The sequence below is a fragment of the Oryctolagus cuniculus genome, chromosome 9 (assembly GCF_051225735.1).
Source record: "Oryctolagus cuniculus isolate XC-2025 breed Fujian yellow rabbit chromosome 9, ASM5122573v1, whole genome shotgun sequence".
NCBI classification, from domain to species: Eukaryota; Metazoa; Chordata; class Mammalia; order Lagomorpha; family Leporidae; genus Oryctolagus; species Oryctolagus cuniculus.
Window position 1 is genome coordinate 130,855,297 of NC_142875.1, and position 19,198 is coordinate 130,874,494.

A 19,198-nucleotide genomic window follows, 5' to 3' on the forward strand; every position below is an offset into this window, starting at 1 on the left:
TCATTGTGCAGCATAGAGCTACAGTAATTTTCCCTGCTCTCATTACTTCCTGCAACACACAATGACAACTCCTGCAGCCAGAGGGGTGGAGTAAGAAGTCACTCTTGGATAGGAAACTTCCTGCATTTCCCTCATCACATGTGCTCATGATTTGGCACGAGCTCTTGGCCATCTGCAAGTCCCGCGGCTGACATGGACTGACCGACAGGGAGGAGCAGAGCATGCTGGGAAGGGGCAGCTTTCTGTGGGGAGGGAGGGGACTCCCCCTGCTGCAGTGCTTGCTGGGTGCCTTCCTCTGTTGCCCACTGGATTCGGAGCCCTGCAGGTAGTTCAGTGAAAGCCATAAGCTCCCTGTGGCACCAGGCATTCAAAATCCACAGCTTTGGAAAGTCAACGAGGGACCACAAATGCAAAAACTCCTGTCACTACCTTCACCTTTTAGCAGAGAGCTGTCAGGAATTCCATCTGGACAAAACTGGGGGCGATGCAATTAACCTGCTTTACAAGTGAAATTAGGAAAACGCGTCCAGAGTAAAGCCGGAATTTCTATTACTAATAATTACAGCTGTCACTTACTGAGCAATTACTGTGCCCTTAGCACCATACTAAGAGCTAGTGAGATAATTTATGTAACGTATGCTATAAGATCCACTAGCCTCCTAGTAATCCAAACACTTAGGAACGTCCTGCCTGCCCACTTGAGGAAAGGGAGGTTAATGCACTCAGCTCGAAGCTTGCGTGGCCAGCATTCAAATTCCTCCAGCTGTCCATGTGCAAAGATCTTGCTCTGATTCGTTACCTCTCATGGCCTAATACAAACAACACTTACGCATGTGATTTATATTAATCCTCTGATCATTGTTTGCAAGAGAAAATATTTTGTTTGGCAGAAGTTATGTATCATTTCCCAATTTGTATTAATTAATGGTTTTAATGATTGGATTAAAAGTGACATTGAAAGGGGCTGGCACTGTGGTATATAGCTAGTAAGGCCGCTGCTTGAGATGCTGCGATCCCATCTATCTATCTATCTATCTATCTATCTATACACATACATATACATATATACATATATATACACACAATGCTTTATGTTAATAAAATATACTGTTTCAAATATAATTGTAATTATATGCAATTATAGGAGCAAATTTGGTAATCGGATAATGTTGCTTTTTTTCTTGACTACCCAATGCCTATAATTTACTTTACATTGACAACAGAGAAATATTTGCTTTTCAGGGTCATAGAAATCATTCTAACATTATTTTCAAATTCTTATTTTCCTTTTGGGCATAATGAACAAAAAAGAATGATTCAAAAGGCAATAATAAGTGGATGTGAGGTATGGAATACAGGGATTCTGAATTTTTTTTATAAGATAGGAGAATAGAGATTCTGAAGATTATTCTATACATTTCTTAATCTGGACTCCCACTGGCTGCTCTCAAAACAGAACACTCATAGAAGGTAGCACCATCAGTGGAAGAGCAACCTAAACCTTGTCACCATAACCATCTAGGCCTGGCCAGAACACCACAAATCCCCACTGTCGCAGCAGACACCTGCTTTTGAAGGGACTTTATTTCTGAAATTGAGCTGCTTTGTCCTGCACTAATTCAGGAGGGTATGAAGAAACAGAGGAGCTGGCATTGCTATAGCAACTGAAGGGAGAATTCTAATTACTTCTATCCCATATGTATATTTCATAGGAACTTAGAAAGGCAGGAAGTAGAACTCAGGAAGCTAAGCACAGATTGGAAATCACATAGGATCTGAAAGCCTTCTTCCTGTGGGATGAACACCCTACTGTTCTCTATGCATCAATTTCTCCTTCGGACCACAGGAGGAGAAAGTCCTAGGCTGATTCATGGCATCTCTTGGTGAATTACTGATGGACTCCAAGAGAAAATTTCTGGAAACACCTCAACAGAATGGTCCACGGTAGAGACAGGTCTCATTCTCCTACATGCTCAACTCATCAAGCTCTTGAACTTGACGGTCATATTATCCTCTGATCTATTTTAAAGACATTGTCCTAAGAGGAAAAAAATAGATCTTGACAGACAGTGAATTATAAATAAACTGAAGATACAGAGCTTGAAATTCTAGCTGCTTCCCTGTCCCACCACCAATATTCTCACTCAACTCTGAGTACATGCAAAACTGAAAACATTTTATTTCATCCATTAATGACATAAAGGGATGCAGGAGAAAGACCTTACAAACAAACACCAAACTGAGCAGAAGCAAGTCTTGAATTAACTTATTGTAACTGTGAGCTCTGTAGAAAACTCTGCTCTCTTGTCCAGACGCATCATGGCACTTCCATCAGCTTATCCAGAACCGATATTTACAATGAGCTGTTTGATTTCAATCACTTATTCACATCTCTCAAATCAGGCTTTCATTAAAAATCCATTCACAAGTAACTGGTAATACTAGCAACCCAACGTGTATCTCCAGCTTTCAAACCAGATACTAAGACCCAATGACAGTTCATTCATGCAGGATGCCACTTAGCCCTGTGGGTGAAAAGCATAAACTTGTTTGTTCATAACTTGAGCATGACACACAGGCTCAGCTATCATTCTCTGTTATGCAAGTGCATACTGATAAACAGGAAGAAATAGTAGCCAAGTGTTACTTACCCTGAACAAATGAATTTAACTACTGTTTTACACACGTAAATCTTACGATCCCTTGAGTGGAGGTAGCAGTGCCAGTGTGTGCAGTGAAGTCAACCAGGCGCAGGATATCAGGATCATAAGGGCTCTCAGCTCTCACGGTATGATGTTGCTTCGCTGGTTCAGTGGGTGCCATCTTCCTGCATGTCTCATGCTCGAAGGTTGAGCCTGTTCTGACCTTGCCTTCACGAGGGCCCATCTACAATAAGGATTAAACAATATAGTCTTGGAGAGTGAGAAAGCATCTACACCTACCAGACAACTAAGGGGCCACAACAGACACCACTTAGGGATTCTCCTGCCCCTCCCCCAAGGACTGTGCATGTGTGGGTGTGGTCTGTATCAATGAGATTAATTTTCATGGATTATATATTTATATATTTTTATGTTACATATTCTTATGTTATATTGAATAATTATATAGGAAATAAGTAATTTTAAAAGGTCATTTCCACTATTACCTAAAGTCAGTAGAGAATATGTAGGATGCTCACTGTGATCTCAGCATTCTATACCTACTCCATCTCCTAGATCGGCAAATCTTATTTCCAAAATAAATACCCTTCAGATCAGGTACAGCCACACAGGTAATAAAAACACCAAAAAGAAAGACAAACATGAGTAGTAACCACTTTAATCAATCATTCGGTGGTCCTAAAGGACCTTCCTCAACCAGGTCTTTACCACGGATGTGTAAGCCAGTGGCCTAATTTGTGAGACAAAGCCAACAGATCTTCAAGTAAACACTGCTTTTTAAAATATTTATTTATTTGAAAGGCAGAGTTTGAGAGAGAGAGTAGGAGAGAGAGTGGGGGGGGGGGAATCTTCCATCCACTGGTTCATTCTCCAAATGGCTGCAACAGCAGGGGTGGGGGCAGGCTGAAGCTAGGCACCTAGAACAGGATAGTAGTCTCCCAGACAGGTGGCAGAGACTCAAGTACTTGGGCCATCCTCTGTTGCTTTCCCATGTGCATTAGCAGGGAGCTACACTGGAAGCAAGGCAGCCAGACTAGAACTAGCACTCATGTAGGATGCTGGTGTTGTGGGCGGCCGCTTAACCGGCTGCACCACAATGCTGGCCCCAGGGAAATTCTTGTGTTCTATATGTATCCCACATGCCAATGCCTATAGAGAAAAGAATTTTATATATATATATAGTTCCACAACTATAAAATAGGCAGGAACTAGAAACCTCCTAATCTCATTTCATGCCAAACAGTCTGGGAGAAGCCTGCATGCAATTTCAGATATGATTTGCTTCAACCTCTTGATTGTAGTTTAGAGGATCTTCAAGTTTTCTTTTAAACTATCTTCCCCATCAGTTCATCTTACTGTTGAGTAACAATCACAACCAGGGATAACAGGGCTGTGCCTTCTGAGAGCACCAAGCTGTCTGGAGCTGCTATCAAAGGGAGACCATGTGGGTGCTCTACGTTGAAGCCAACAATATACCAAGAAAAAAAAAAAAACCTTCAAGAAGTGTCTGCCGTGCCGAGAGCCTGGGAAACAGCTCCATCATCTTCACATCCTATGGTACAGATACTGCATTCCACATACTTCCAAATTTCCTGTCTCCACATCCCTAAACACCATGCTTCCTCAATGCCAGCATATCTAGACACCCTCCATCCTTGGAGGCCCTGTTTGTGTGAGGCTCTAGACCCCTCTAGACCCCTCTCCATCTATCCCTCTTATCTTCTTTCTATGCACATAAAACTCCAACCTCACCAGAATTTTCTTCTCCTTTGCATTCGTTTGTTAATCAACAACTTCCCATTTTGCTCAGCACCTGTGCTTTGACTTTATTTAGGTAAATAGCCCTTCTGGATAGTTCTCTCTCAAAGGCAGACTGTCAGGTCTGGTATGTGATTCAGAAGTATTTAATACAAGTCTTCTGAACAGACTTTTAAGACTCATTTCTATGGAAGAATGTATTTTCATAAACATTTTCAGAATCCAGTCTTCTAAATAGAAAGATGGAATCTCCATAGTATTTTATTTAAAATGAAGGAAAATGGCCATGTAAAAGATCAGTCTTGTTTTCAACATACATCACAGGCAGGCAGGCTGAGATACCCTCTTTAAAGTTTTGAAAAGGAATTTTGCAGTTCCTTAGTCATTGCAACCTCTTTGATCTATCTACCTTCTGTGTTAACCTGCTCACTACTCTATCCCCAAAATACCTTTTATGTCCAAAATTGAAGCATCTATGTGAAACAGTTGGCTAATACATACATTTACCCATGCTCTGGAAAACCACAACTTGGTTTTCCTTCAGTTATTTACAACACCTTTGGCATTGTCTGAAGTCACTAGTCAATCTAACATTTTGAAAACCTAAAGCCTATGGTATTCTCTTGGCTTATAGTCCCTCTTATTGTCTGATAAAAGCCACTGACCCTGTCTTCCAGAAAACACAAAACATATACAGCGAGGGCACATTTATCGAAACTTACAAAGCATACTCCCAACTTTACTAATGCTGACATGTAGATCAGAATGGTAACTCGTCCCACCTCCCAGAAAACGCAATGTTAACAGAGTGAGGATGTTCCCCAAAGCTCCACCATCCACCAGTGGACTCGAGGTTGGAAGTCCTTGGTCAAAGTCATCACCTCGGCTGGATGAGCATCTTGAAAGGATGATTGCCCTTACAGAACCCAGCTGATTCTGTGTCTAGAATACCCTCTTGCAAGAGGGTCCCGAAACCATCACTGTTGGACAGAGACAGGGGATAACCACTTAGTTCACCTTCTCTTAAACCATGGAATTAGTTGTTTCTTTGTTCTGAACTACAATGCCAATGTTTTCACTTATCAATATGATGGGATTTTGACAATAATTGCAATTTGCAGTTGTTTTCCATAAACCACCTATTTATGTGCCTGTTCTTTATAAAAGTGAGAAAAGTCTCATCTTTCTAGATTATAAGGTATGTGGAAGAACATAGAAAAACACCAGAAAATCAAGTTTTTCTGGATGCAACACAATAGCTTAGTGAATAATAAGATGATGGGATACAGTAATGGGCAGAAGTATTTGGTAGAGACAGATTAATCAATTCCAGCTTTATAAAAAGAAATTGCTTTGAATATCTATTTCCTCAGTTCTACAGCTGTTTAAAGAAAGGTTGACCAGCCGCAGCCTGAGTTCTTCCAAGGCTCCTGGGAATTTGACTCACAAGAGGAACTGTGATGCAGATTGTACCAATCAATTTTGTAAGATGTGGAGGTCATCTTCTCGTCTATTCGTGATTGACAAGTGGTAACTATACAAACTTACAGGATACGATGATGTTTCCGTCCATGTATACATTGCATAATGAGCAAGTCAGACAAGTAGCATGACCATCACATGCAACATTTACCATTTCTCTGTGACAACAACATTTGAAATCCTGTCTTCTAGGTATTTTGAAGTCACTAGTCACCTGACTATACAATAAAGTAGTGACTCTACTGTGCAACAGAACACAGAATTTAATCTTCCTGTCCAGCTGTAACACTGTACCCCATAATCAGTCTCTCCCTATTCCACCTCCCCTGTCTCCTCCTCACCCTGGGATTCACTTTCTTAGACTACATATATTTATGAGACTGGTTTATTTGACTTAACACATGCCCTCTGGACCATCTGTGTTACTACAAACAGCAGGATTTCAACCTTTTGTTGACTCAGTAGTATTTCACCGAGTACACGTACCATGTTGTCTGTATCCATTCATCATTGCTGGACACCTACGCTGATTCCATATATTTGTCATTGTGAATGATGAATCAAAACACATGGGAGTACAGTCATCGCTCCAACATTCTGATTTCTTTTCCTTTGGCTATATACCCAGTACGGAGACTGCTGGAATACAGGGTAGTTCTCTTTGTGGTTTTCGTGAGGAACCTCCATCCTGTTTTATGAAATGTGTGTAATTACCTTACAAATGTGTAAGACTTCCCTTTTCTCCACATCCTCAGAAACATCTGCTACCTTTGTTTTTAATAACAGCTTCTTTTTTAAAAAATTATTTATTTATTTAACAGCCAGAATTACAGAGAGCAGGAGAGACAGAAAGAAAGGTTCGCTCATCCACTGGTTCACTCCCCAAATGGCCACAACAGCTGGAGCTGAGCCGATCCAAAGGCAGCAGCCAGGAGCCTCCTCCAGGTCTCCCATGCAGGTACGAGGGCCCCAGCACTTGGGCTTTCTTCTTCTGCTTCCCCACGCCATCAGCAGGGAGCTGGATCAGAAGAGTAGCAGCCGGGACTAGAACCAGCGCTGATATGGGATGCTGATGTCACAGGCAGAGGCTGAGCCCACTATACCACAGTGTTGGCCCCTCTCACAAGAGTGAGAAGATATTACATTGTGGTTTTGATTTGCATTTCCCTATGACTAGTGATATTGATTATTTTTTCGTATACCTATTGGCTATTTGTACATCATCTTTTTAGGACTATTTATTTAGGTATGTTGCTCATTTTAAAATTGGGGTATTTGTATTCTGCTTTTGAGTTGTACAAGTTTCTTATATTTGAGAATACTCTAAAACATTTGTGGAAAACTGGAATTGGAAGATAAATTTATTGCAATGCAAAAACATTTGAAATCTAAGTATATTGTTTTCTTTTTATAAACAAATATTTATTTATTTATTTATGTATTTGAAAGGCAGAGTGAGAGAGAGAGAGAGGTAAAGACAGAGAAACAGAAATTTTCCATCTTCTGATTTACTCCCCACATGGCCACAACGGCAGGGGCTGGGCCAGGCTGAAGACAGAAGCCAGGAACTCCATCTGGGTCTCCTACAAGGATGGCAGGGGTCCAAGCACCTGGGCCATCCTCTGTTGCTTTCCTAAGAGCATTAGGAAGAAGCTGGATTGGGAGTGGGGCAGTCACCAATCCAACCATACTGAATGCCAGCATCACAGGCAGCTGCTTAACCCACAACACCAGTCCCCAGTTTTTTCATAATATGAATTTTCTATGAGCTTCTTGAAGCCTCCTTGTATTTTGGAAATTAACCTTTTATCAGATGCACGATATGGAAATTCTTGCTCCCTTCCGTGGGTTCTCTCCTTACCCTGCCAACTGTTCCAACTATTTCCTTTGCTATGCAAAAGATTTTTTTTAGTTTGATGTAATCCCTTTTGTCTATTTTTGCTTTTGTTGCCTGTGTTTTTCAAGTCTTAAGCACAGCAGTGACCTTTGCTGTGTCCATTCTGGTTGTGATATTGGTTGAAAATCTAAAGTCAAAGGTGTCTATTATACTCAGATTCAAACACCTCTTAAGAACAGGCTTTTTTTTTTTTTTTGACATAGGAAAAGAATTAAAAACCAATACAGTATTTGAAAAAAAAAAAAAACAGGAGAAAATAGATGATATGGTTATATAGTTTTTTGACAAACAGAGTGGACAGAGAGATAAGGTTATATTTTAAACACTCTGTGACCTACCTAAGTTCTAAATGAACTTCAAAATTTAAAGATGAGAATGCTATCAATCTCTCTCTCTCTCTCCCTCTCTCTCTTTCTGCCTCTCAAATAAATAAATAAATAAATCTGAAATAAAAGAAGGGAGGGAAGGAAAAAGAAAAAAACACAAAGCCAACTTGCAATCTCCATCTTCTGATGATACAACCGTTTTGAATAAGAGGCAAGGTGCTCATCTCCAGCCTCTGACAAAAGCATATTATGAGGATTGCAAGCTGACACATTTTCAAATGTTACAACTTTCAGGAATCAGTGAGAGAGAGATGCAAGAATAAACATCAAGATCTTGGGTCATACAACTGTCTGTTCAGAGAAGGCAATAAAAACAGCTTAATAACAAGTCATCAGATAAATATATGTCGCACGGATTCTTGTCTCAGGTATTTGCTGGTGAGCGAACATTTATATACATCACAGAAATGCCTAATTCTGTGGTCAGAAGACAATCATGCCCCAAATGTCTGCAACAGATCGAAAGTGCCACAGGGGACAAAACAGACTACTGATCTAGGTGGGAATAAGATCGAAACTGCCATGGGTGCTGGAGGAAGTAGTGCTTCGTGCAGGTACCTGGGAGAGAATAGAAGCCCAGCGGAACAGGCAAGAGGGCAAGATCTGCGCCAGAAGGCAAGCTCGGCAGCAGAGAGCATCCATTTGGGAAATAACACTAGGTAACTTGGAGAGGAAGCATGGGCATTTAGGTAACCGTGTTTAGAAACGATGCAGTGAGGAGAGAGGACACGACAACCCACACTAGCAGAGCACATGCAAGGTGTGCGGGACCCGCCCTAAGAGTCACCGCAGAAGGCTGCAGCCAGCCAGGGCTCTGAGACACACAGACCAGCTCCGGAGGTGAGCGGAGTAGTTGTGCTCACGAGATCAATTTCCATAATTTCCTCTAAAGACACAAAAGCTGCTTTTCTGACATTCTCCTTCTGGGTATCTATTTCATGTGTGCTTTGAAGAAAGCCCTTAGAAAAGTGGTAATTGTTCCTAATCATGTGTACCTGAACACGACACAGGTTAAACGACCTCCGTTTCTTCCTCTGGCTCAGAATCCGCTGAATGCTTTCCCTTTTGATCTTCTCAACAGTCCGCAGGATCACAAGCCAAGACATTTAATTAAAGCCAGAATTTAATAGATACCAGGTTGGACAAGGAAAACTTATTACATTATGAATTTTAACACTACTCTAGCTTCATTAAAACTGAACATTAAAGCACTCGATGGAACGGAAAGAAACTTGAAAGGTTGCTGTCACTGCCTGCTTGTCTTAACCCTCTCATGATTTCCTAGCTTTACTGTACACCTTTTCTATTAGAATAATTTCTCATTTGTTGGCTGCACATGACCAGACCCTGGTATATCTTTTCAAAACCTCCTGTGCAAGCATCTGAACAAGTCTGCTCTAAGAGAAATTCACCTGAGCTCAAAAGGTCACAAAGGCTCTGTGAACACGCGTGGCTTTCTACAGATCTCCATCAGCAAGAAGTGAACGCAGCTGCTCGCTTCCAAGTCCGTTATTTTTCCCAATGCGCGATGATGCTTCCTTCACATGAAATTATAATATGATTTCAAATTCACTATCAATTAGCACCAAGTTACTTCTTAATACCAATCTTTTTTTTTTTTAAGAAGCTTATTTTTATCTCCTTGAAAGGCAGAAAGACAGGGATCTTCCACCCGCCAGTTTGTTCCCCAAATGACCCAAAGAGCCAGCTGGACCAGACTGCAGCCAGGAGCCCACACTCCATCTGGGCTTCACTTGGGTAGCATGGGCTCAGGCACTGCCCCCATCATCCACTGCCTCCCACAATGCACCTGCAGGAAGCTGGTCCAGAAGCAGAGGAGCCAGGATTCAAATCAGCACTCTGACATGAGATGCATGGGTCCCAAGCAGAGGCTTAAACCACTGTGCCACAAGACCTGCCCCTAATATTAGTTCTACATCAGAGTGCATTTCTAAAACTAAAAACTAACTCCCAAACAGTCCTCCACTGTCCAGATCCATAAGTCCGTCCAATAAACAAGGAGCTGCCGGCTAGGGGTGAGAACAGCACTCGAGCTGCAGCAGGTGCCTCCTTATCTTCCATTGCCTGAGGTCCCTTCTGCTCACCTCCGTTTCTTTTTTTAAAAAAAGAAATCTATTGTATGTATTTGAAAGAGTTACAGAAAGAGAGAGAGAGAGAGAGAGAGAGAGGTCTTCCATTCCCTGGTTCACTCCCCAAATGGCTGCAAAGGTCAGAGCTGAGCTAATCGGAAGCCAGGAGCCAGGAGCTTCTTCTGGGTCTCCCATGTGGGCACAGAGGCAGAAGCACTTGGGCCATCCTCCACTACTTTCCCAGGCACATTAGCAGGGATCTGGATTGGAAGTGGAGCATAATAGGATTCGAGCTGGCGTCCATAGGGGATGCCGGCGCTGCAGGCCAAGGCTTTAGCCCGCTGAACCACAACACTGGCCCCTCTCCTTGGTTTCAATGTGTTAATAAGAAAGAAAAAACTTTGTCAATCAGTAGGCTCATTAGTACTTGTCAAAGACTTGGCTCCCAAGACAGGACTTGGCTAATTCTCCTTCCTTGTAAATCACCAGATTTTTAAAAAATTCTACTCAGAATCATTAAGAGGCATGGAATACAGAGGCTAAAAAGGTCTTTTCTGGGAATCATGAGGAATTGATTCCACAAAACCAGCAAATTCATTTACAAGTAGACACTTGCTAAGGTTCACTAAGATGGAGAGGCACTCCTTGGCTTCATCCTATTTGGTAATAATTTGAAAGGCTTAATTACATTTCTCCACGAGTGTTTGGATTTGCAAAAGCCTGACTCTCCCTGCAGGAAGCAGACTGAGTGGCATCTCCATTCCAGCATCTCCATAGCAATCCCGCAGACCAGACTCTGTTGGGAAATGAAGCTTCCCGAAGCCTGGGAATCTTAGCTGCCTTAGCTCTCTTGAGGATTCACACACAAGCAGCAAAAGTGCAGGTGGACAGCAGGGGGCGGCTGGAACAGCCAGCTCTCTGCTTCCTGCTCTGCACCAAGGCCTGCCATGCGGCTTCAAGAAGCCAGCCAAGCTCTGCAGAGCGCCGCCACTCTCTCCCGCAATCAGCAAGATGGCCGGAAAGGGCGCTCCTCTGTGATTGGCCAATTGCACGGTAGACCTTGACAGAGCAACCCATAAGCTCAAATCTCAAGAGCCCAGTAAATGGCTTTGACGTTCCCAGCCCGAGAACCCCAGGGAGGATGCAGCCTGAAGTTCCCCAGGACTCCTGATGAGACGCAGACCTCGTGACTCAAGATGTGATATTTGCCTACATTTTGTTCTTAGTAACAATGTGGGAGGGAGCTATAAAAACCTGCGTGGGAGAGGGTGCTTAAATTAGCCGCTGTAGCAGTACTGGTTAGTCACGAGAAGCCTGAATTACACAGGGGCTGGAAGCGACTCCCCATGCCTTCGGCAGAACTGGACACAGCACAGGCACCTCCGTGCCCGCTTTGTCGCCACACAACGTCAGCCACGGCTCCAAGTCCAACACGCAGGAGTGAAACAGGAAGACGGCAAGAATTTGGGGAGAAGAGTGCAGTTCAGTTAATAACATCCTTTGATGTGGAAAGTAAATGTCTATGAAAAAGAAAATAAGGACAGAAGCATGGCGACGCCATCGAAGATTTCCACCCCAAATAGGACAGATCCCAGGAATTCAGCTGTGACCAGGATCAGGAGGCTGCTGTTAAATCCTTCCCAGCTGATGAAACCAACCAATCAATGACGGAGGAAACCGGGATTAGAAAGAACCAGCTTCTTACAGGCATCCCCGTCCTGCTTCAGCTGAGATAACTAAGCTCAGCCAGCTCAGCCTGCAGGGAAGAAACGCCCACGGAAGGCAACAGTGCGTCTGACAAAGCATCCACACGGTGTAGCTGTCCCACTTGAAGACGCAGGGCTAACTGTTAACGTGACCTCTCATTTCACGTGATTTCGAGGTCTCCAGAGATTTTTTATTTATTTATTTATTTTTTTTTTTTACAGGCAGAGTGGACAGTGAGAGAGAGAGAGAGAAAGGTCTTCCTTTGCCGTTGGTTCACCCCCCAGTGGCCACTGCGGCGGGTGCACTGCGGCCGGCGCACCGTGCTGATCCGAAGGCAGGAGCCAGGTGCTTCTCCTAGTCTCCCTTGGGGTGCAGGGCCCAAGGACCTGGGCCATCCTCCACTGAACTCTTGGGCCACAGCAGAGAGCTGGCCTGGAAGAGGAGCAACCAGGACAGAATCCGGCGCCCCGACCGGGACTAGAACCCAGGGTGCCGGTGTTGAACGCGGAGGATTAGCCTAGTGAGCAGTGGCGCCTGCCTCGAGGTCTCCAGAGAGTTTTAACACTGGGTTTCCTCCTCTCTCGATGGTGAGGCAGGCCTGTGCCTGTGCCTGTGTATGGGAACAATTTGAAGGCCAGAAGGGTTCAGGGATGCAGCCAAGCTTATACTTTGAGTGGGAGGCAGAGGGGATTGGGCCTCTGAGGAAAGGCGTCTTCCTATTCTAATTCCCAACAACGATTTGGTTGGAATATGCCCTTGAGGTCCTCTTGAAACAAGGTGCCTTGTTTCACGTTTTGGTGTAGACTTATTAACTCACTACATGGTCTTCCCAGTTTCAATCCTGCTGCTAAATTTTTCCAAGAGGATGTAATGGTGACCAGAAGCACAAAGTTCTCTGCACAGCCTCGTTCAAGCATCACCTCTTTCCTTCCCTTTCATTCACAAAAGACATGATTAGAGCTTGTGAGGCCGGCACTGTAAACACAGCAATAATGCTGGCCCAGGGAAGGCGTCATAAAAACGCGTCTTCCCACGGCTGTCGGAGAGAACATAAGATGCGCCCCGGTGACGGGCCAAGCTCCAACAACAGAAGGGGGGCTTCTCCCTGCATGCCCTCGGCCTGGATGGCTTCGAAGCCTGAGTTCCCCTTCCCAGTCCCTCCCTGACGGATGACACGGTCATCTGAAAGGTGTGCTTTCACAGGGTAAAGGCCCCGGTCTAGATAACAAAATCAAACTGTTGGTCGGCCCAGTTGGTGGGACGCCTGTTCACTGAAGCAGAGGCGAGGAGAAAGCTGCCGCTGACCCTGCTGCGTCACGGCAGTTTATTTCCTGGGAAACCCCCAGGCTGATAAAGATGTGGGCAAGCACTCAGAGTGCACATGAGAGCCCTCTAAGCCTTCCCCCTCCGCCTCCCGCACTCCTAAATCTGAAAGCACCAGCAAGCATGGGTGATCCGATGTCACGGGCACTTTGCTGCTCATCTACGTGATAATGGCCATGTGGGGCCCAGCGTTAGTGCATTTCAGGGCAAGTGCTCTAACTTTCAAAAATATCTTACTGAGGCTTTTTCTTGAAAGGGAGAATAAAAAGAATAAGCTAATTAAGTAGGTTCAACCTTCAACTGCATTCAAAGGTAAAGTGAGCCTGAAGAGCTTGGAACTGGTGCCACACAGATGACAGACACGACTTTCTCAGTGACCTAATTTACGTGAATAGTCCGACCACCCTCAGGACGTGGCTCTCGGGCCCAACGCACGGCCACACGCAGAGATCAGAGGAGAGCTCAGCGCACTTGGACACGAATCCTGATTCATTCTGCCTTTCACCACGGACATCCCTACATTCAGAGGCCCTGCCCTAAGCAAGCACCAAAACTCTACCAGGAGAACCACAGAGAAGGCAGAACCTAGGGCCTGTTTTTCCTGTTCTCAGCCGGGAAAAGCTGTGGATCCAGATGCTGACTTGAGCCTCTCCCCTTCTCTTCCCCCCTATAACTGCGGTTGGATAGAAAGGCATCTATCTGTTCTCTACAGGTGCTGAGCAAGGGGGAGACACACCAGCGAGCCACGGTGAAACCTTGACAGAATGCAGAAAGCAGGGGATGTTGTCCCAAAGACCAGTCAAGGGAAACAGGCCCCAGAAAGGACACAGGGCAATGAAAGATGCCTCAGTGAGCAGGGATTTCCTTGGAGTCCAGCTCGGGGTAAGCAGTTATGGAAATGGAGGAATGGACTCAGGCAGAAATCAAAGTATTCAGAAAAGCTTATGGGGAAGTTGCCCAAGTTCAACTGCCCCTACTTCATATTCTTCTTTTAAGCAACACCAGAGGTTGTAATTAGGAGATGGAAATACAGAATTTATTCCTTTCTTTTTTTAGATTTTATTTATTTATTTGAGAGATAGAGTTACAGACAATGAGATGGCGAGACAGAGGTAAAGGCCTTCCTTCTGTTGGTTCACTCCCCAAATGGCTGCAATGGCCAGAACTGCACCGATCCAAAGCCAGGAGCCAGGTGCTTCCTCCTGGTCTCCCACGTAGGTGCAGGGCCATCTTCTACTGTTTTCCCAAGCCATAGCAGAGAGCTGGATGGGAAGAGGGGCAGCCAGGACTAGAACCAGTGCCCACATGGGATGCTGGTACCACAGGTGGAGGATTAACCTACTATGCCACAGCCTGGCGCTCAGAATTTCTTTCTAAAGAAATGGAATTAGCTACCTCTCCCAAAAAAAGACTCTCAGGATTCCCCAACCACTGTGTGTCATGAATGAGTTATGGGTAGGGTGACTGTATGATGTAGGATTCAAACTGACACTATTCAGAGTGAAATAGAAGGCTGTTAATATGCTTTTGTGGTGAAGTGACCTTGTGGTGCAACAGGTTCAATGGTGACTTGCCATGCTGGCATCCCATACTGGAATGCTGGTTCAGGTCCCTGTGGCTCTGCTTCTGATTCAGGTTCCTGTTAATGCACCTGAGAAGGTGATGAAAGATGGGTCTTGGATCGGACCACTATCACCCATGTGGGAGCGGCCATTTGGGGAGTGAACCAGTGATGAAGACATCTCTCTCTCTCTCTCTCTCTCTCTCTCTCTCTCTCCCCCTCTTTTTGAGTGTGTATTTCCTTTTCTCTGTCACTCTGCCTTTCAAATGAATAAATATTTTAAAAATAACTTTTCTGGGAAAACAGGTATACACTAGGACTGTCAAGTGCAGGTGTGTCAAGCAGTCACTGTAGCTCCTTGTTCTCCGAGATACTGAACACGGAAGTTGAGTGGAGCCTGGTCCCTGACCAGATGGTACCTCAGCCTGTTACTACAGCATAACACAGATATTGTCATTTTCTATCTGCTATATCAGGGAAGGGGAGCGGGGGGGAGGGGTTCAGAGTGCTAAGTTGAAAGGCAAGTCTCAAACCTACGACCCCGAGGGATGTTCTGTTGGACTACAGAGTATTTACAGAAGACTGGCAAGATATTTAGGAATCAAGAAGCTGCATACAGAAGCCTGCATTTACTGCTTAGAAGGGTCTCTTTCCATAGTAAGCCCGCATTCCCCCAATCCAATGGGACTGAATAGAGAAAAAAGTTCTCTCCCTGTGAAGCTTCACTCATTTGTCTTGCCTGCATGCTCATTCCCAGTGATTCTACTACTCACCGGCACCCCACAGTACCCCTCCCGCATTGGCCTGGAGGAAGGGGGACACAGTGACCTCTGCTTCCCAACTTCAGACTCCAGCAGGACTGACGCCTGCCCACAGACCAGTCCTCCCCAAAGTCGAGATCTGGTCTAATGAGCAAGTGTGGAAGCCACCTCTAGTAACCGAATGGCCCTTTGTCTGAAAAGAACAGGAGCCGCCCAGGGCTGGTGCCGATGTGCAAGGGGGTTGCACGGCATCCCATATGGGCAATGGTTCCTGTCCCAGCTGTTCCACTTCCAATCCACCTCCCTGCTAATGGCCTGGGAAAAGCAGTGCAAGATGGCCTAAGTGCTTGGGCCCATGCTAACCACGTGGAAGACACAGATGAAACCTCTGGCTCCTGCTTTGGCCTGGCCCAGCCATGGCTGTTGCATCCACCTGGAGAATAAACCAGCGGATAGAAGATCTCTCTCTCCCTCTGCCTCTCCCTCCCTCTCTCTGTGTCTCTCCCGCTCTCTCTGTAAATCTTTCAAATAAATAAATGAATCTTTAAAAAAAAATTAGGCACCCCAAAATAATGAGATTTTTGATAAAACTCAACAGCACGATAGAGAAGACCTATAATCCCAATATGAACAAACAAAATAACTGAGCCGTCACCACCCATCCGTGCCATTCCACGTAGTCACTACATCTCCTTTTCTCCATGGCACTTGCTGCTCCTGGAAAGTGCCCAGCTTTGTTTGTTAAGTCTCCTTACCATAAAGTCATGTCCACAAGAATTACCTAACTGCTGGCTATGCCTGTACACTGGGCACCTAAGCCAGACCTCGGACTGAGGCAGCACTTTGCAACTATACTGTTCAGTGGTGAGGAAACAATCACTAGATGGAAGACAGGAAGAAGCGGCTGCAAGTGCCTCCCTCGGCACTTGCACCAGAGCTAGAGTGGAGCGAACAAGGTGCCCTTTCATCTGTGGACGCTGCCTGCAACTTTGACTTTTATTATTCTAGGTATGCATTATTTTTAGAACAACCTGAAAAACAAGGAACGGGAAGAAACTGTTCGTGGAGCAAAAACAGCCCTTCCTAAGCTGGGAATTCTTTGCTAGCAGAAAAATTCTTCTGCACATGCGCCAGGAGCCAGTGGTTTCACCTCTGTATCCCAGGTAATGGACTACCTCTCGGCTTGCTTGTTAACAGACGCTATGAAATTCCTCAACTGGCTGAAAAGGAAATGAGGTGCAAGGAGGGATTCTGGAGTCAAACCTTTGTTCTCTCCTTGTCACCTGTGTGTCCTTAGCTCTCTGTCCTCAGCGAGTCTCCCTCCATAGCACAGGGGTGATGGTGAGAACCAAAAAACATAGCAGGCAAAAGCAACTGACCCTGGCTGGCCCAGTAAGTACTCCACAAAGAGCAGCTCTTCTAATACATACATACGTATGTGTATATATGTATATTTCTATATCTCTAAATAATTCAACCTCCCTCACACAGATGAAACTTCAGCTTTTTTTTTTTTTTTTGACAGGCAGAGTGGACAGTGAGAGAGAGACAGAGAAAAAGGTCTTCCTTTGCCATTGGTTCACCCTCCAATGGCCACCGCAGCCTGCGCACCACGCTGATCTGATGGCAGGAGCCAGGTACTTCTCCTGGTCTCCCATGGGGTGCAGGGCCCAAGCACTTGAGCCATCCTCCACTGCACTCCCTGGCCACAGCAGAGAGCTGGCCTGGAAGAGGGGCAACTGGGACAGAATCCGGCACCCCGACCGGGACTAGAACCCGGTGTGCCGGCGCCGCAAGGCAGAGGATTAGCCTAGTGAGCCACGGCGCCGGCCAGCATCTTTTCTACAACCATTAATTAAGCATCAGCTACATGCCAGAAGCTGTAATAACTCTGGAGGAGATGAATGAAAACAAGACAATGATGCACACTGTGCCTGTAAGATGTTGAACTCAACGTTCTTCAAGAGCTCAGACTTGGGGAGCTGAAAATCACCAGACGGCTTTGAGTAAAGATCTGTTACCTCCTTTCACACAATCCCTGAGTTTTGTTTGTATGCTTTCCTCCCAGCCTCTACTTTTTGGTGTATGAATGAGTTTTAAGATCAGTGACTCACTTCTTTGGCATCCGCATTGTCGCTCCCCCTCTTCGTGGAGGAACGACACAGGACCCTGCGCTGTTCTTTCGTCTGCTCAGCCCTCCCCGGGTTTGCTGCTGGTTCTTCCCGGGTTGGCTACTATCCCTTCCACCTCCGTGGAAGGGCGGTTCCCCCTGCCATGTTCCCCACTTCCGCAGGGGAGCGGCACACCGCCGGCCGGCTCTTCTCGGGGGCTGCACAGGTGTTCCTTCAGCTAGATGTTCCCCATAGATGTTCCTGGTGCATGCCATCTCTCTCCTCCTTTATAGTCCTCCTCCGCCAATCCTAACTCGGCTGCCCACACGCCGAGTACGCTGCTCTCCTCCAATCAGGAGCAAGTCCTACAGTTTATTGGTTGAACTGGAGGCAGCTGCGCAGAAGCTGTTTTCTCCTCTCCCAGCGCCATATTGTGGGAGAGCAGATGCATAGAATAAGTCTTAATTCCAGTAACAATATAGTCCGAGTTGCTCCCCACAGTGGGAGAGCAGATGCATAGAATAAGTCTTAATTCCAGTAACTTAGTCCAGTCCGGATTGCTCCCCACACGCATGTAGGCATCAACTACATTTCAAATGTTAGCCTTACATTCAACTTCTGTTAGATCTAAGGCACCTAAGTTAGGATAAGGGAAAAATGCTACGCCAAATCAAAATAATTTATAGACATCAGCTGAAAAAAATAGGAAATAATTATTTTAAAAATCCAGACAACTGTCACAGATTCAAAATATTTCTATTCTTTAATAATCTGACAATCTTATATAAAATAAAAGCAGAACTTCTAACGTTTTAGACTTCCTGCAGCCTTTCTCTCTCACATGGGGCTCTAAAAAGTAGAGAAAATATATCTTTTATAAACTCAATTATTGGGGCTGGCATTGTGGTGTACTGGATAAAGCTGCTGTCTATGACACTGGCATCGCATATGGGTACCAGTTTGTGTCCCAGCTGCTGCACTGCAATTCATCTTCATATAATGGCCTGGGAAAAGCAATAGAAGAGATGGCACAAGCGATTGGGCTCCTGCCACCTGCATGGGAGATCTGGATGAAGTTCCAGACTCCTGGTTTTGGACTGGCCCAGCACTGGTTGATGTGGTCATTTGGAGAGAGAATCATCATTTGGAAGATATTCTCTCTCTGTCTCTCTCTTTCTTCCTTTCTCTATGACTCTCGCTTTCAAATATATAAACTTTTAAAAAAATTCTTTGAATTCATTGACTGGAAAAGTATAAGAGGTTCCTGGTGAACAAAAATCAAAAAAGAAATCGTGGGAAGAGAAAAAGCAGAGGGATCATTTTCAAGAGGGAAAATCCCCAATGGGAGGCCCTAGGAGAGGCAGAAGTGGCTCTGCTCTTGCCCCGGGCATGGGTGGTGAGATGCTGCGCTCTGGCCTCAGCAGTGGAGGGACTAGGTGGTTAGTCCCAAGACAGAACC

General features: G+C 45.1%; 1 long non-coding RNA gene across 1 annotated transcript in view; it reads right to left on the minus strand.

The window, feature by feature from the left end:
- Positions 1-2,264: 2,264 nt before the first annotated feature.
- LOC149124773 (uncharacterized) overlaps positions 2,265-19,198 on the minus strand; it is a 55,444-nt gene continuing 38,510 nt past the window's right edge. Inside the window, exons 3-4 of the long non-coding RNA XR_016213151.1 lie at positions 2,652-2,886; positions 2,265-2,525 (exon numbers count right to left, since the gene is read on the minus strand). This is a non-coding gene — a long non-coding RNA (uncharacterized LOC149124773). The remainder of the gene's footprint in view (positions 2,526-2,651; positions 2,887-19,198) is intronic.